This window comes from Pollicipes pollicipes, unplaced genomic scaffold (genome assembly GCF_011947565.3).
Source record: "Pollicipes pollicipes isolate AB1234 unplaced genomic scaffold, Ppol_2.1 Scaffold_4002;HRSCAF=4701_pilon_pilon_pilon, whole genome shotgun sequence".
Classification (NCBI taxonomy): Eukaryota; Metazoa; Arthropoda; class Thecostraca; order Pollicipedomorpha; family Pollicipedidae; genus Pollicipes; species Pollicipes pollicipes.
In genome coordinates, this window is record NW_023596420.1 from 21,315,810 (window position 1) to 21,335,356 (window position 19,547).

Genomic DNA, 19,547 nt, shown 5'->3' on the forward strand with positions numbered 1-19,547 from the left:
ATCAACATCATATATAAGGATCATATCTGATGCTCGCTTCATTATCTTCAAATGTGGGACATTCCATTCAAGGTTCAAGGTCCAGTAAGCGCTCAACCTGTCTTCGTCCGAGAGTAAGCGTCAGTCGTTGGGAGGGAAGAAGTGGCCGCTTGATTTCAAGACTTTTGATGAGTGAGAGTGAGTGAGTCAGACTGAGTCGCTGGCGTGCTGAGTCAGCTTCCACGTGCATGCGAACCATCGTGTCGTTAAGCCAAGTGCTGTCTCATTCTGCCACCATTTTCTTTTCAATATAAATAATCGCACTTAATTGTGTTTTGTTGTTCTGCCCCGTCTCTTTAAGAAGGCCATGGACAAACTGTGGAGTCTTTCGCCTGGTCTCCGGCAGCAGAAGACAAAATGAGGGGCCCAGGCCTGACCCGAGATGGCGGGATTGATTGATCGTACAGTAAGCGCGGAGTACTGCGGTTCCAGGTCACGAGGCACCTGTATAACGACCCAGCGATTGTCGTCACTGATGCCGACTATTGTCTGCCACCATCCCGCCACTAGCGCCCCCCCCCCCCCCCACAACCCCCCAACCCCACCGCCTCCTTACAGCAAACAGCAGCCGCCCGTGTAGAGACGTGTGGGAGATGCTACGCCGGCAGCCGAGTGCGGATGGCGCGAATGGGCCGTAGGCCCATACTGAGACATTTTCCCGCATCCTTTCCAAGCCAATAGCCGTCTTTCTATTTTTAAATTGCGGGGTTCAAATTACGCTCTTTTACACGCAACTGCGAAGTGGTTCAAAATTATGTAGGAAAATGGTTTTGCATGTTAATAATGCCACAATAGACACGACTTGTGCAATGACGATTCCACGCACAACACACACGTAGTTAGAAAGTTTTTAAAAATTATTTTGACGCATGATTTTCTTTCATCGACATGAAAAATCGCCACGGTGCAAAGTGCTTCAAACACATACCACGAAAATGCCGGGGGTTGAAACTCCAACACTGCCCAACTGATAGGTCTAAAAATGTTACAGGTGTCTTCAGAGCCACTGACAACCTTTGAGACCCATTTCTATAAAAATCCGAGGGATGAGTGTGTAAAATTGACTCTTCAATCTGTCGATTTGTCGTGGGATGTTCCACCTAGCACTGATGCTACCGGCCTCCAAAACTGTGTCAGAATTAACGCCAAACTTTATGCAATCAAATCCGCGTAAAGACAACGCTTCCAGTAAACAATACATAATATGCATGAGGGAAGAATTCCGCGACTTGTCATGGCTGCCACGCAAACAGTTGTAATCGGATTGGGGTCCCATGTGAGGTGAGGACCACGCATGCCACCAGATGGGTCTGCCTTCCCCCCCCCCCCCCCCCGGACACGTGTGAAACTCAGACGAGGTGAATTCGATGCAATTGTTCAGCGCTGCACCGTGATCCCAATCAAACATTACTGTGCACGCCATCAGAAAGGCATTAATCCGGATGGTATCGAGACCAGATCCCTCCCCACTCAGCGATTCATTGGCGACTTCCAGCTGGCATCCCGGCCATGAAACATGCATCAGACCGGTCGGCAGGCAAAGTCCGGGCTCGCCGGGAGAGACTAGCGAGGGGCCGCCGAGCTCGCGTCTAGCTCAGCGCCCCGGGCCACGCGGAAGCGCGCTGTAAAGCAGCGAGCGGCCATGCAGGCAGGCCCTTGGGCACTGTGGGGCCGGAGCTCACCTGGGCCGGGCGACGAGGCGACGCTGGCGGCGAGGGGCCGTCACAGGTAGGAATACCGCCGGGGGGGGGGGGGGCCTTCCGCGCGTGCTGTGTCCGTGCCTGGCAGCTCCTGCCGGGTCATTTTAATTAAGAAGTGAAGGGTGATTGGCACGTCCGGCTTCAACATAATTTCCTCCCGGCGGCGGAACAGATGCAATGAATACAAATCGACGCGCGTGTTTACCAGTATTTGCGCGGAGGAACGGCGCAAAACGAAAGCGACAAGAAGATGGATGAACGTTGAAAGGGAGCCTCGCTCATCCCATTCCCTGTACGTCACTGTTGCGCCGCCGTATCTCCAGATCAAGCGATGCTTTTTGCTCCGTTGCACGTCGCGGAGAAATTTACACGCGCGTGGCGAGATGCCGGGCCCACCGTGTCGTCACGCGGCCTCTCCGGTTACACCCAGCGCTCTGCGGCGGGACACGGCCGCGTGTGCGCCGTGCACCTCCGGCGTAACCCGACCCGCTCGCGGCGTCGTGCGGGCCGCGCTCGGACAGCTCTGTTCCGTGTTTGCGGGTGCCGTTGTTGTGGTAACTGGTCCGACGGCTGTTCGCGTTGGCACACATTCAGGCGGTTAGGATGTGGTGGGAGACCTTGGTTGGGTGTGTGTGTTTGTTCAGCTCCCAGCGCACATTCGCTGGTGTGATAGCCTCTGTCAAAATAGGCTGTTGGTGCAATCGTAAATTGTTGGAAATCGGCGCATGCATCTGTTTACGATCGCCCGACCCAATTCGATAATGGGTCCCGTTTGCGGGTGCCACATGCGAGACTTTTTCTAACTACACGACATGGACATTCACATGCGGCCTGTCCTCCGACGCGGGCTGTACGTTTACGCTCCTTTGGAGCTCATTCGATCAAGAAGAGCTGACGAAGACGTGTTGTAATTTAGTGGCACGTGTTGTCTTAACACCGCCGGCGTGACACGGTAACTCTTGTTCTGTGTCATCAAGCTATCACGAGGTTGTAAATATCGCCACAACCGGAAATGAGGATGGCCTAACAGAACCACCAGGATAAGTTCATTACAAAAATTACGCTGTAAAAGTTGTTTTGAGTGGAAAATGACAGCTCCTAAGTAATGATTTAGGAAAACGTTATTCACATCAACACAGTTACATCTCCTCTAGCACGCGAAGGTACAGTTATATTTCAACGCAAAATGCAGCACTCTTCCTTCACTGCGTGCAACACTCATTGGCCTGCTTCACCCATAAGGACATAACATGTCAACGCATTCTTGGGATATGTATTTAATTTTCCACATCGAGCAATGTGAGCGTGACACATGGCGTGCTGTGTGATGTACCATTGGCCACAAACGCTCAACGCTGGCACCGATTAATTACCGAAGCTAATTTATCGTTTCCTAAGTAACATCATCAAGCCTTCGTAACTCCAAACAATGATAGACCGAGCGCTATTTATAGGCATCAACTGTCAATAAAAGAGCCGGCTAATAAGTGCATTAGCCGGCTATAACTCAGATCGATTAATTAGCTCGAGCGGGCCGTCGCCGGCAGCGGACCGCTGATTGTAGGTCTCCCGTGACAGGATCCGAACCTGCACCCGCCGCATTGTCCATCAGCGGCGTAATTGCACGGTACGTGCGGCTGGCCGGCGCGTCCGGGGCGCCGCCAGGAATGGGAGGCACGCCGTTCATCTTATCACGTGCCGTTGCACGCGCCGGCACGGTCAGCGGCGTGGGCGCCGGCTCTCTGGCTTAGAGGCCTCCGCCGGCGCCAGCAGGCGAAGGGGCCAGCCGCTTCTGGCGGCGTTGGTGGCCGCAGTTGCGGAGCGCCTGAGTCGCGTCTGGGCCCGCATGCCGCGCCGCTGTCGGCTGCGGCGGCAGCGACTGCACCACTTCAGAGCGTTGATAACGTTTGAACTGCGGTGCGTGTCAATGCCATCGGAGCCAAGGGTTAAACAGGATCGACGCTGCGGGGCTGGCTGTCGTGGCTCTCGTGGAGTGTGGCACACGCCGGTGTCGCAGTCACCCTGGAGCGTGGCTGCGTCGGAAGCCAGAGGTCAACAACCGAGACAGCGCTGTCGACATTCGTGACAACCGTGTGATTAACCGAGCTGCTTCTTCGCCAGCTCTGCTGTCACTCGATTGCGGTATACTGCTCGCTATAGGCAGTCTGCCCGCTCGCCTGTCTCTAGGTGCGTCTAACGTAAACGCCGAAATCTGCCGCATTCTAGTTGAGTCAAGTTGGATTTGATGCCGTTCGAAATCTGTGTGAGTTGGGGTCGAGGAAGGGGCGTTTTATTCCAAAACATCGCTGAGCCGACACTGCTAAAATTGGAATTAGGAAATATTCTCGCACTCTAACAGCTGTTGAACGTGCAACGAATTGAGCGCTTCTCGTAAAACTGTCTCGTAAACAAATACATGCCCTGCGCAGGCCATTACATGGTCCATAAAACAATTTATCTCGTACGCTGTGTTACCTGAATCGCCTACATTAAAGCTGATTCCGAGATTAAGCCATATTCCGTTGAGTTGGAATGTCGTCGACTCCCAGTGGCGATGTCTCGCTCGGAGTCAGCTTCTGAGTCGACGTTGTGACTCAGTCCATCGGACTCGGAATGCATGCCCGTTGGGCGAAATCAAGCACGAGTTTGGCCGGCTGAGAGGCCGAGCGTGGCATCGTGTGGGTACATATCCCCAGACGGCACCGCGTGTGGACGGCGCGAGTTAGACCCACACCGCTAAAATGATTACCGAGAGCCGGCCAGCGCTCTGTTTGGCTGCAGTGTGAGGTGGTAAACAGTCTGGCCGTCGGCTGGGTGGTCGTCAGTTGGGTCCAACTGTGTCAGACCGCTGGATTTCCGAGTTGGCTGGTAGATCCGGCGTCACGTTTGTGGTTGAGTTGTGCGGTATGTGAGCTTGCGTAAGCGCTGTGCTCGTTGAAACGCCACAGTGATTTATCAGAGTGATCATTTCTGTGCTGGAATGGACTTGGCCAGTAACGCTGCTGCCACAAACGTTTGTCTGATCTCATGGGGATGGCTTATTTCTGACCTGGAGAGTAAATTCCAGGACAATAAAGTATCTAGCGAACGTTACTCTAAATATCCAGCCAGCGCGTGGCAGTTTGGCCCGTATTTCAAGATTTATGTGCTCAAAGGGTGTGCAAGTTCCGGAACGGTGGGATTCGCACCCGAGGTGAACGCGTACCAGACCGATGACAAAGCTTCCCGTCTGGCCCGTGCAGGTCACCTCTCGATGACCTCTCGATGACCGCTGCAGATGTGTCATCAGGAAGCGTCGGCGCTGGCGGAGCTCGCTTTGGCCCTCGCTGACAGCGTAGGTCGCGCCTTGTTCTGGAACGGAGCCGGCTGTCTGTTGCACGGAGGCCGTGTTGATGTTTTTCAGGCATGTAAAGAGTTCCGCAAAGACTGACGCTGGAACATACTCGATATTTGGCTTGGTCTGCTTCCAGAGCACCACACAAACAGCATGCACGGCAACTCATGATGAGTTGAGCCAGGCCTCAAGCGGCAGCAGTTGATCTGACATGCTTCACAACTGTAGGCAAGGCTGGCGAGACCTCTGATCGTGGTGAAGGTGGTTAACATCAATCAAGGTTATTTTCTCAATGCTGTCCGTCAGCTATTAATTAAGACGGCCGATCAACGTTCGGTGCACTTCAGGAGATTCATTGTTATTAGCCTTATTTTAAACATAAAGTTAGAAAGAAAGAGAAATGCTGACAGTGTCGATTTCGCCAAGATAGCAGCAAGATTTTGAATATTTATCTCAACGTCCATGACTTATCACGCTCAGCTACAATTTCCCATGTTAGTTCGAAACGCTCTAAAACAGGGCAGGAACAGCTGGGTCGATACTTGTTATAATCAAATTGTTATACGCATACTTGATAGAAGCCCATATAGCTGCAGCAACGGACATTTTCTCCCATTTTGTGTTTGGCCTTTGCAGAAATAGTGCGTTCAATCAGCGTCGCCGTGTCGTCTCTGTGCGACAGAGGGGACGTGTCGTGGAAGTGATGTGTGACGTACAGGCTCGCACATGATATTACGGTCGATACACGTTCACGCCTCCGCGCCTGGGACGTCTGCTATTTCTATGTGACTAGATGCTGGTAGTCGGGGTTGCCCCCCCCCCCCCAGCCCTCCCCCTTACACACACATTCGCACACACCACTGACACAACGCTGCCTTGCTGTAATCCGCGCAGCGGGCGGGCTTCCACGTGCGCAGACCACCGTCGAAGGCCTCCGTCAGATCTAGCGAGAAGGCGTCAGAGGCACCGTCGTCATGACCGGGAGGGTTGTTCAATGGTCAGGGATCGCTGGGTGAGTGCCGTCTCCCGCTCGATCTGATTATTCCGAGCAGGGGTGCGTCCCAGGGGGGAGCCGTCTCCGACACTCGCGGCGAATCGCTGACTGGTGACGCTGAGTCACTGCGCAGAGGGGGACGGCGTGGTGTCGGCCGCTGGCGGCGCCTACCGCAGACTGCTGGGTGCAGCCTGCAGGGCTTCACTTGTTCTTTCGTTTCGGCTATCAGCGGCGAAGTCCCAGCAATTTACTGCTTATGCGGGCGTATTTCTCGGCGAGCCACATCCACGTGGATGAATCACAGGGTGCGAAGGTGCAGAACTCCGAAGTCGAATGACAACACTCATGAATCAGGACTCGGCAGCTCCCAGATTAAACGACGGAAATAAATTGCGGCCTACCTGGCAGAGCGCCAACAAATGTCCCAGCCGGTGATGAGAAACTAAATAAAGCGGTTCTGTGCGGATTTCGGGTGATGTATAGGGCTCAAATTGCGCTGCGCCTCGGTCGTTTGGCCATAAAGTCTCATTGCGTGGGCCTTGGCCGCCGTGCAAAACACGCGTACTAACGCGCGGCACTAGTAATAAATTCTTGACAGCGTCCTCTTTGTGCAGGGCTGAATGAGCTCGACCGCATGGAATGCTGTGGAGAGTCGCGTTCTTCGCGTAGACGGGACAACAGACTGAAAAAAAACAGGACAATGGGCCCGGTGTACATACAGCTGTTACGGTGTACGTTGTACAGCTGTTAAGTTCGGATGCTCTGCTAGTCTAAGAAACAGAATACCTAAGTACGTTTGACAGTGCCTTTAAAAAGGCTGCTCGCCAGAAGGGATCAGAGTTTAAACCCCCGTGGACCACTGGCGCACACTTAAGATTTTACGATGCATGATGTTCCGTTGATGAATTTCTTCAATGATGAGTCACGACGCCACAAGCGCAAGCGCAGTCTTTATGTCCAAGTCCAATGTAGTACACGACAGGTAACCAGTGAAGGGTACAGGTAAATTCAAGGCAACTAAAAAGCAAGTGGTGATAATCCGCAGCGCCCTCAGGTTCAGAATCGAAATGGCCGCTAACATGTGGACCACGTAATCCGAGATGTAGCCAGGCCTTCAAAGACACTGGGTCGAATCCCGCTTTGATGCCATTTTATATGGCAACATATACAAATGACCTTACCTGCTCAGAAGCTACTGGGGCTAGGACTCTACCCACCCCAGCGGCCGTCACGCTCATGCAAATAGGCTAATATCCGAACTGCTGTTCTGAAAAGGTCATATTTTCCATTTAGCCGACCACATGTGGTAGCTCCAGTCTGCTCCGACCGTGGCTGATTACGTGACGTCCGACTGTGTGTGAAAAGAAGCATTATGGCGTGCACAGAAGAATTATTGCAGAATCCTTTCAGCACAACGATTGAGAGGATGCTTAGGCAGCAGTGGGGAGCTCTGTGGGGAAATGTTCTGCTTAGACCTCAGCCTGACGATCCGCCGCGCTGGGTGGGGCCGCTGTAAGGATTTCTCTCCAGTCAAAACACCGGCCAGACCATCACCCTCTGACAAGTCTGTCGCAGACTGCCTTCTGAAGTCGGTTAGGAACAGATCCATGAACGCATCCTTTCCCTGGTTGCAACAGCCGCTAGACTGTTTACTGCCCCCTGGTCCCACTCCGCCCTGCCCAATGAAATTCAGGCCGTTCCCCTTCCGTGGTTGGGGTCTCAGAGGCGCAGACCACGGTGGCGGGGGAACACCACACGTCCGCCTCGGCGTGTGAGGAGACGCCGCCAGCGAAGGGACGGCCGTGCAGTTTGTCGCTTGCTCTCTGGTGCAGGGGACGACATCCGTAGCGACTGATGGCTGCTTACTTCGGGACGTGGGAGCCGGAGGTGATCAACGCCATGGTGTAGTCTGTGCAGATGTGAGAAAATGCGTGATAACTTAATGTGAGGGCTAGTGAGAAAGTTAGTGGAAAAGTTAGTGATCATGCGGTTATTCGTTACCATGTTTTCTGTACGTCATTTTTTTCTTGGACCAGAAAAGCTCTTTGCCTTTAAATCTGCACCACATTCGCTGCTGTATCCTATGACATAACATTTATGCTGATAGTAGTACGGCATGCACCCTGGGTTTCAGGGAGAGAGAAATCATGTTTGATGTATATTAAAGACCTAAGGTGCAGACGTTGCACCGCGGAAGCATCTGCGGAGAAGTCCCTTGGTCCACAGCGCTTGTAATAAATTGTCGGCCGTGTTATCGCCGCAACCGTCGCTCCCGCCCCGTTGCGCGAAAAAATCGCGCTGGTCTCCGGCTGGGTTGGAAGCTCGGCTTGAAGGGACCACGACAGCGGCACAGCACGTGCGGACACGTGCTCCCAGATGCACGGCTGCCCGGCGCCGCCGCCCGGTCAATCAGGAGTGGTCACGAGTGGGCCCGCTGGACGGACCGGCTGCGGTGGCGGGCGACGTGCGACGGATTATCGGCGGGGCAGGGGCAGGGGCGAGTGGGCCCGCTGAACTGGCCGGCTGCGGTGGCGGACGACGTGCGACGGATTATCGGCATGACAGGGGCAGGGGGCGAGTGGGCCCGCTGAACGGGCCGGCTGCGGTGGCGGACGACGTGCGACGGATTATCGGCGGGGCATGGACAGGTGCGAGTGGGCCCGCTGGACGGACCGGCTGCGGTGGCGGACGACGTGCGACGGATTAACGGCTAAGCAGGGAAAGGGAGACGAGCGGGTGCGATGAAAAAGTGGGCTGAAAAGAGGTATTGTTGTTACTGGAGAGTAGCGAAGCAGTGACAGGACCGGACCGGGGTGGTCGAGGACGCAGTCAGGAATTATAGCGGAGAGCGGACTGCGAGAATTTGGACATGTAGGTGTGGAAGCAGAAAGCGTGTGCAGGATTTTACACCAGATCACAAAATCCAAAATTTGCAGTAAAAACGATTTAAGCGCGCTGCAGGCACGCCAAATTACTAGCATGGCTTATAGCGCCGCACGGCTTTATTCAATTTACATCCATTTCTCTGTCTCAATTTTCTCATTGTCTTCATCTTTTGGCATGCACATCCATTAAGACACGTGCACACTGGATGAGGTGACGTACCCCGGTGCCCCACTCTCTCCATACGCCCTTGCATTGAAGCATGAGACATAAAAACACAGAGTGGAAGAGGATAGAACAGAGTAGTGCGCAGTGCGGTAGTCCAAAATGAGGCAGCGGCGAGTAAGGCAAGGCAAAGGCGTGGAGCTAGGAACAAGCGGAAGGAGTGTGTGGAATAAAGGGAAGTGCATGAAGTGCGTGAAGTGTGAAGTTTGTGAAGCGCGAATAAAGAATCATGGCATGTAGTCCTACAATGGCGCGCATACGAACTGGCATATTCAAGCCGCAGTAGGTGTCAGCATTTGATAGCTACGTAGCTTTTCAGGTGCGATAAAGAGTAACAGATCGAGTCATCACGGAGTTCCTGGATAAGCATTCGGACAACACCGCTCTTGTCAAAGAAAGTCAATCCGCTTCTCAGATGAAACCACTGCGTTGGCGGTGGGCTGCAGAGCGTGCAGCAGCAGCCGGCGCAGCGACAGGTGAGCGCCCTGTACCGCTGCAGCTGCGGCTGGGGCGGCGAGCACCCCCACGGGACACGCGGCCCGCACAGTCACCACCGGGCCGTGTGATGTGGCCGCGGCGCCGCCGGCCGGCCAGCTTTACTGGCCGTTTGGGGCGGCGCCGGCCGCCCGCTGCGACCGCTGGCACGGCGTGACCTCGTCAGCGGCGCTCTGAGAACTCCGACTCGATCGAATCCGGCAGGCGAGGGCGGGCAGGTGGGGCTGCCGCGTGTGTGGAGCGCGCGACACGACAGAAGACCGGCCGTTTGTCGGAAACTTGGGTTCATTTGGTTGGTTTCCTTTCTTGTCCCTCCGTTGATCTCATGTGACACAATGCGAAAGCCCGTTGCAGGCAGGGGCAGCGCCACCAATTTGTGATAAGGGCGGGGGGGGGGGATGAAGCGATAGAACTATCGTGACACTTACTAAAAGGTGAGAAACTATGCGTTTAGCAACTGAAGTTCTTGTAAATGATCATTGCCATGCGAATTCGTCATATGCCTTGCGCTGCACCACCGTAAGCAATTGGGGCGTAGGAGCCGGGAACCTGAAATATTGCGTATCGTCAATATAAACGCTATCTATATTGCAACACTGTTTAACCGGCATCTCTTGATGTGCTGAAGGTCGTTACCTCAGCATGAGAACTGTCATCTTATAATGCCGAAAAATCAGCAGCTGGAGGTCCTTTTCATGTTTCCAGCGCCAAAGTTCGTGTTTGCTTGTGGAAAAATAACAACAAAGGGTGAATCTGGCTATTTATAACGGTGTCGATAAAGTATCCAAACGACACGCTGCTTAAGGTCACAGAGTTCACATACTCCCTCCACGTCTGGACCACCACCGTTTGTTGTGCGACTCTACACGCAGCCAAACGTTCTTTGGCGTGTAGCATCGGCATGAGCTGGATCCACCCGATCCAGGCGAAGACGATGCACGTGACACGCTGTTCTAGCGGCGATCCTCCTCTGCGTCACAATTGACCTGATCCGGCCGGGGATCTGAGACAACCGCGCCCGTCCGGGAGACGTTAGTTGATTTCCCCCGGGATTTCCAACTTCCAGACGCCATTGGAGTAAAAAGGCACTTTTGTGAAGGTCTCGTCATATCATGAAGAATGCACACCAAATTTTAAACTTGCGTCAAGTGTGAAGATCACCAGAGGTCACGAAAGGCCAAAAACGGTCATTCTGGTAAATGCTGTTAAAAACTATGTTAATACGTCAAAAATATTAAGGCCACGAAAATAAATGTTAAGACTGTGGGGAGTCCGTTCCAACCATTTACGTTCTCCCACAAGGGTCAGGTCAGATCAGGTCACCGTTCAAAATTGATTTATCAGTGGCATGCAAGGACGATACTTTCTCATCATGTGCTTCTGACTAAGTTTATTTTATTAAGTAAAACTGTGGGACAAAAGCGTTCCAAATACAAAAATACTATTTTAGGTTGACCTGGAGATCATCTGAGATCAACTTAGGTTAAATTTTCCAACCGTCCAAATGCAAACATTCTAAGTGCTAGCCGGGTCTATGGGACCAGTACAATGTTTTCCTGCCGTCAGCAATAGTGTATTGTACGTCTACAGGTACTCAAGATTGCATAGCTGTTGTCCACATTGCATATAGTTCCTTTGACGTTTGGCGATGTAATTGCAACAAACTGAAGACAAGCATGTTGGTACATGAAATTATACGCCATCAGCTTCCAAACACTATCAAGAGGTGGCTACGCGCGTGGCCCATCTAGCGCACATCACTCGTCCATCTAGCCTTTCCCCTACTGACAACGTAGGCCATTGGCCTTGTATGACCTCATTACGACCTTACGTTTCTTCTCGTGACCACCTGTGACTTTTTGATGCATTGGAATGATATCACAACATGTTTTCAGCGGAATGTACTAATTCTGCGTCCTAAATTACCTTCTAGGACATATTACTGTTTTACAATTACTCTTTTCCTCACATACCAGCGCCAAGACTAACAAAAGCCCGCACGAATTTGCATCATGTACGAAAATAGCAAAATTGATCTGACTTCATGTCACGCAACTCGCCTGTTTTCAAATTTTTTGGAAAGGCTATCGTAGTTACTATCTGTTATTATAGCAAGTTTGAGCAATCGCAAGTGGCCCGTAAATAAGTTGTGTGGTCATTTTTTATACGTTCACGTCTTTGAACTGGCCTAGGTCACTGATCTTGAGAAATCGATTCTTTAGATGCGCACGAAGGATGCCAAATTGATAGATGAAAAGGTACTGAACATCTCGTGTTGCTGCGAGCGTTTATTTTTTTACCTGCGCTCGAAAAACCGTAGAAGTCAGCTTTCCCCTCCCCCTGCTCAGGTGCAGTTTAAGTGAAGCAAGCTTTCAGCCTTTGTTGCGGGGTGAAATTGTATTCAGCTGTGGCTGAACTGGCGAGCAGGATTTTGACGACCTCAGGGATGGGTTCCTGCGCGTTCCCCTCCCGTTGTGGAGAATGGACAGGAGGGGAATATATTTCCTTTTGACAAATGGCAAGAAGGCGGTTCCTCTTACCCCCCCCCCCCCCCCCCCCCCTCCTGGTATCGCTGTCCCCGAGCGCCTCCATAGGGTTAGTATACGAAGCTTCTCTGCAACCCGGAATAAAAATGTTGGATGTTTGAAAAGAGGAAACAAATTAATAATGGGGTCTCTCCATATAACATGAACGACATGCTACAACGCGATCGGTTTGAAATAAAGCACATTTCGCTTTGTATGCTTTGATATGAACCTGCTATCCGCTATGGGCCAAAAACGCATGCCAGATTCGTGAGGGAGGGGGTACATTTGAGGCAACGTAAAGATGTCCTAGTGGACCATGAAAATGAAGCGTCTCCAGTACCTGCGAAATGTGAGCATTTTCATAGACGACTAACCAAAATTGTCCTCGCCGGGTCAAAAGAAAAGCGTCTTCCGAAAGCCTAGAATCCTGCAGATTCAGACCAAATTCCCGCCAAATCGTCCCGTCGCGAGTATGAAACTCTGGGGTCAGGGTCGTCCTCTTCTTGGGCCCGTGCTTGTCTGCATCTCAGAATTTCCTTCAATGTTTGTTGCATCTTGTCAGCAATTTCAAACGCCATGGCAGGTTTGATCATTGGCAAAGGCTAAGTCATGTGATAGAGTCTAAGAAAACAACTGCTTATAGCTGTGTATTCTTTATTAAAGCTGCAACTGATATTTCACTTGGTTCAATTGATTTTGCTACTTAAGTTCATTATTTCAAAGACGTTTCGGGAATCGAAACAGGTAAAGCGTATTACGAAAGTGTTTCATTGGCATTGCTGCAGAAAGCACGACCGCGGCCGAACAGGGGCAGTAATTCAAATCACAACCACGACCACACAGGGGTAGTAGTCCAAATCTGGCTCCGGCAAGTCCGGGTAACCAGGGCCAGAAAACTCAGTGAAGCCCAGCCCGTTACAAGTTATATGACCATAGAATACTAGATATTGCATCGTAGTAAGCAAACTGCAATTCAATATCACTTTTACTTTACCGTTGAAATTGCCTTATAGCCATAGGTTGTAGGCACGTCATGACCAACTAATCCGGCTTTAAACCTTAAACACTAAAGACATTGGATGAGCTCGGCTAGAATCCGCTTGCCCGCCCGTGTGTTCGCGCGCTCGCTGCGCCCGCTAATGCTCGACGACTGCTTTTGTGGAGTCACAGTAGCACCGTACCAGTATTTTGACAATGCGATGCTACCGATGTGAGAGAACTTTGTAGTGATACAAAATTGTAAATAGGGGCCGCGTAGTGAAAACCTGTGCGAAAGTAGGTTTCGCCTGTAAGACGGTCGTTAGGATAAGAGGGGACTGTTCCATCTTGTCCAACAACAGGGGGGACGCCCCCCTGCCCCCGGTGTTGCCGCCCCTGGTTACAGGCAGTGCATGATGTGAGCCGTTTTGGATGTTGCACTTGCTCGCACTTCCCACAATTCGACATTGCGAGCCTCTGGCCCAGTTCGACGGTGGCCGAGGCGCCACGCCGTCGGCCTCGACGGGGGCCTCCTCATTACTGCAGCCCCGCTGACGACTGGGCATCGACAGCCGGCGTGTGAGCGGCCACGCAGACAAAGACCGGCCTCGTTAGCGGCGGCACCCCAGGGAGGGCTGGCCGCAGGGGCCGCGCCTCGGGCCGTCGATTTTTGTCACTGTCCGGCCTGCGCTTCAGAGGCGACAGACGGAGGGGACGGCGGACGTCAATACAGGGGCAGCGCCGGACGGTTTGTTGGCGCAGTGCTGTTGATGTGGTTGTTGGGATGGGGCGTTGGTGTGCCAGATTTCGTATGCAGGTGATAGTGAGACGTCTATTTTACACGGCAGGTTTAATTGCCAGCGGTCTGGCTGGCCAGTGAGCAGGCTAGGGGCTCAGTGTTCTCGTTTATAACTTCCCTTTGTCCCCATATCACTTCCTGGACATTTCTTTCAAGTCATGAAATGGCATTGTTCTGTTAGGCTCTGCTGAAGTGTGGATCATCCTCCGAATCTGTATAATGCCGTTTTAATGACCAGCATATAGTTGCCACCGTTCCAGATCAGTCTTGAGATTGCAGCATGCTGAGTGCTTTTATTTTACATACTGTTACTGTGTTTTCTGCATGCCAATTAGTCTCTTCACACAAATGAATCACGACTGGCCACATGAAACGTGATGACCACAAGATATTGTTATGGAAAACAATTTCTTACTGCACCCTGATGTAGAAAAGGCTGGTGCCCGTTGTCGCTAGGTTTATTCGGAGTTCGAAACCGCAGCAAGCCGGAGAAATCACAAAACCAGATCTCCACCTGCCCTCTGATTACAACCCCCCCCCCCCCCCCCCTCCACACACACACTCGGCGTCGGGCTTCCCGGGACCGGTCGTCACAGAGAGCGGCCCACGTGGCAGCTCTACCGCGCGCTGCGCCGCCCCAAGCCCGGCGGTCCTGGCGGCGCTCTAACGACGCCGGGTCATGCAATGGGTCGCTCTCCTCGGCAGCTAATGACCGCTGGCCGGCCGCCGCTGGAGCGCGGCCGGTCGGCCGTAGTTCGTCATCGGATGGGCCGGGAGGAGTCGATACGCGCCCCCATGCAGTGACGCGTCCCGAGCGGGCTGGGCCTGCACGCCACAGGCAGCGACCCAGCTCAGCCGAGCGGTATGTGGTATGAATGTGGCACGAATGCAGTCATGTCTACGATTTGTCCCTTACCCCGCTCCCTCGTAGGCCACGTGAGCGGCGCGTGCCTCCGAGTGGTTGGAAGAATGCGGCTTACTAATGACCGTGAGATTCTAGGCTGAAGGCCCAGTTTCTGCAGTCACTCCAAGCACATTGAGAGCGGATTGAGAGGGGGGAGGAAGCAAAGGGAAAGCCGACGCCATTACCGGGAAAGATGAGCACTAGCCCCGAGGGTTACACAAAAAACACTGTAAGCCCCCCCCCCCCCCCCCACGGCTTCCGAGGAAGCAAAGGGAAAACCGCCGCCATTACCGGAACAGATGATCATTAGCCCCGAGGGTTACACAAAAAAACACCGTAAGCCCCCCACTGCTTGATCTCCCCGGTCGATGCATTGCAACCGAGTCGCCCTCAGCAATAAGTATCATTTATCAAAGCTCGCAGTGAAGCTCAATGCACCAATACTCAAAGAATCTGTGCACGCTAGCATTCATGTCGGCGTTATGGTGTCCGCATAATTCATGTTCAGCATCAGCTTCACGTCAGGGGTATTTCACTAATCCACATTACACCACTGATGAGTACCAATAATATTTCGTGCATTGATAAATGACCAAACGATTGACATTCTCCCCAAACGCCCCCTCATCTTTTTGCCTTCTCTATTTGCTCTCTTTCTCAACCTGACTTTTTGTCTGTCTTCCTTGCTAGTTTCTCTTCCCTCCATCTACCCATCAATCAGCATTCCATGCATCGCGCTCTTCTTATTGACAAATATGACTTGTGTGTGCATGGTACGTTTCCGAGGCAGCCCTCCACACACAACATTATCTTTGTCCCGATATGTAAATATGCAAATGTGTGCGACTAACTGTATAGCTGAAATCAATTTATCATAAATTGAATGTGGTAGTGAATAGAGGTTGGCCTGGTTTTTATGTCATAGTTGAACTCGTCATGAGAGGATCCCTTTGTCCCACGGAAAGCATATATTGTATTCGAGTTTGATCTGGTGTTGGATCTGGCATATCTGGAGGCATTCCTGAACATAGCTGTTCCATCTGTGCTCATTGAACATGTTATGGCTTTGTCATGATTTCCCATTGTAACAAGGCGATTTCGCGCGAAATTATTCGGCACTGTATTGTGTGGAGCCTGCAAAGGATCTTTATGAAATTGCTGATGCCTAGTGAGCTGCCAAGTGCGCAATTACGCTAGGCTTATGGGAGCAGTATATTGCCATGAAACATAACGGCAACAATGCATGCAGCATGTAGATTAATTGCTGAAATGGTAGCAATTAAGTACACGTAATTTTATGGTACATATTTGAGCCCTACCCTGGTCGTCACGTGCGCTGCACATTTGCGCGCAGCTCATGTTTGCTACTTGCTTATAGTTTTACATATCGCTTGCACGTTTTCTGAAGCTAGTTTTTGGAATTGCCACTGCGACACGAGTTGAATGATCGCCAACAGTATACCTGAAAGGGCATGCTGTTATAAAGGCTACCGTTGCGTGGGATTTTGAACTGAGATAGCCATTGTGGATATAATTCACTGCAGTTTAAAGCCATTTTTAATGTTTACATCCCTCATGTTTCTGAACTTGATGCCCGTGAACTTGTGCAGATTATTTTTCAGAATATTTCAAAGTTACCCAGACAGTCACGACGCCACACAAACGCCACGCAAGCACTGCCATTTCAATGACTATGAAATACTCAAGGCCGAGAACAAATATTTTCATCGAATCAATCTTGTCTGGCATACGTCAGCATGATTTGTGGCATCAACAGTCACCAGCTGGCCTTCGACTATTTTCACGCGTCGTGTGCAAGCTTCGGACAAAAGTCGCGTTTTGCGGTATGTATTACAGGAATATTGGCAGTGATATGAGTTGTGACGAAGGTAAAATTGGGTGAATGGAATTACTTGAGAATAACGCCCTAACAGAGCAAGTGAACGCAATAAAACAACCTATCCCACGGGGAAATACTCAAGAACACCACGAGAAAATGGAAAAATACGCGCTTATAACGATATTAGAGCTTCGCACTCACCAACACGCTCGTCACCTCTTGGCAGAATGAAACACTACAAGTCAGTCAGCCATTTCACTTCAGTGGCAATTCCAACACGACCATCAGCGACTCCAGTGTCTTGCAAGCGTTCCATGACGTAATCAGACGATGGCCTATTTAGGAGCCTAATTACTTATATTTACTTATGGATCAAATTGTGTTGATTACAGCAGTCCTTGCATTTTTAGGCATACCAATAGCTACAAGTTAGCTTATTTCATTACATCTGACGCTTGCCTCAATATCTTTAAATGTGGAACATTACCTTTAAGTGTATTGTAATCATTTTCCAGCTGCGCTTAATGCGTTTTGCTATAATCAATTTGCCATTACTTTTAGAGCGGTCCAGTCAGGGTCAACGCAGCATGCGAAAAATGCTCAAGCGACCAGTAGCAAATAACGGGTTATAAGCTTTATCAATAATTTTTATACATGCGTCATTTAATTTGTTCATCACACCAAACGACCATTGATTACCAAAAAGTTTTCCGGTTTTGTTTTCTCTTTTGTTTTTTGTTTTTTTTTGTCGTTGTTTTTTTGTTTTGCTTTGGAAGAGGAAAAAGCTCCTACTACGCACGAGAACTTTTATTCTCACAAGCCTAGCTGTTACAGATGCAGGACAAAGGAAACATTGCCACTTTTGAAGTGTTTTGTTCAGTTAACTTTTGCTGTAACACTGAAAAATATTTTAGCTGGAGCTGGTAACTGCTGGCATATTTCAAAATTGCACTATGAGTGCTGTGATTTGAAAATACTGTGGCCTTCCGGGAGCACCCTACGGTGAAGTCAGAAGAGCTATGCAGAGTTATAGCGTTGCGAATAGCAAAGGTCAGACACAGAAGCGTGCCATGTGTCAGGGTGGATGACGCAGTCTTTCATTCAATTTCTTTTTCTATAGTTGGGCTCGATCCCTTCAACGATTAGATAAAACATGGCAGAATGCATCAGGCTGAACATTCAGTATTTCCACAAACGTTTCCGTAGACACATGAATAAATTTGCTTCAGGTAGATGGGTCTGTAAACGTCAGTACCTACTCTGGAGCCCTACGGAACCAGCTATTGGAAAAGCTAACAACATTGTCAGCGGCACTCAAGTTTCATAGTTCACATCCTTTTGTTATCAGGTGACAGCTCGGTATTGTCATTATACCCTACCGCAACAGTCCAAATGCGTATGTACTGCATGCAGACGGGTGACCTCGCTTCATACGAAAATACGAACAGGCTCAAGAAACCGCATCGCACAAACCTCTGGCAAAAAGCTGTGAGTTCTCAACACCACGACCTCCACTCTCCCGACATCATTAATCCCCGTATCGCCAGAGCCGCGGAGCTCGCGTCACAGTGGTCCGTGCCTAGGCGTTCTCGATTATTCGCCGGTTTTTGTTGACGGCCGGCGGTGTTTGGTGACGTGATGAACGATCCCGGGCCTCCGGCAGCACCGGTGACGCTATCGAGGCGGCGCTCCGATGTGCTGGGCGGGACTCGCACAATCGTGCGGTCGCCAGGACGGAGACGAATGGCCCATCGGAGCCATCGAGCCTGTGCTGTTTCCCGTTCCGCCGCAGTGTGATGCATCGTCTCTCAGCCGCCGTGACTGCCGGCTCCGATCCGCCGGTGGTGAGAGCGGCGGCGTGGGTGGGGACGCCAGCGGCGGCATGATTATGGCGCGACAGGGCGTGACCCGTGCGACAGCGCGCCACTGGGGTGCCGATAGATGGCGGCGCGTCGCCGGGCTGTTGTCAGATGCTTTGGGCGCGAGTCGTGGGCGTGCCGCCAGCGTTCTGTGAAAAGTATCAACGGGAACTACGAACGGCAGAGAAGAAGTCAGAAGACTCATGTACCTGTGGAAGTAGAGGCTTAGGCCAGACAAGAGTTCTAATGACGCTTGTTTTCTGTTTGCAAGCTCTCAGTGGTGAGGGCCACAGCGTATATCTTCCGTCTGGCCTCCACATGAAAACACTCTGCAGACTGCAGAGTTTGAAAAAACGAAATCTGCAGATGCTCCGCACAGGCATTGAGCTCATGACGGCAGCAACTTGTCAAGTCAAGCACGTTGTTGTTTCAAAAATATGTTAACTGATTTGAATCACATGAAAAGCGGGAGGGCGAATCCTGTGAAAAAATGGCTGGGCAGAATGTATTTTGAGTCCCTTTGCGCCGTATAACGTTCTGTGGCTTATCCCAAATTTTCGTTGAATTGGAAGTGCACGTCGTTTGTGGCAAAAGGAATGTTTGACGCGGAACTGGAGCAAGAAATGCTAGGTATTACAGACACTGGCACCGCTGACCCCTTTCCAATATTCCAATTACCTCTGTGATACTTTGATAGCTCCCGGATCGGGTTCTAAGTGGTTTAAATGCTTTAACGCGTACCGACCAATCATTCTTACCTCGAATTTGCATGTCAAATGTCATATTCGGCAGAAACCCTTTGATTCAGTGATGAAATTGTTTTCCTCACCTTCCCCCACTTTGCAGTTTTGGAACCAGCCGCTCGCCGAGGCTTGCGTGGTGCAGTTCTTTTCACCTCTCAAATGCCTGCTTTTTCCCTTGCTCCCGTCTCAGTGGTAATCATGGATAGGAAGGGGTGACGTGGGGTAC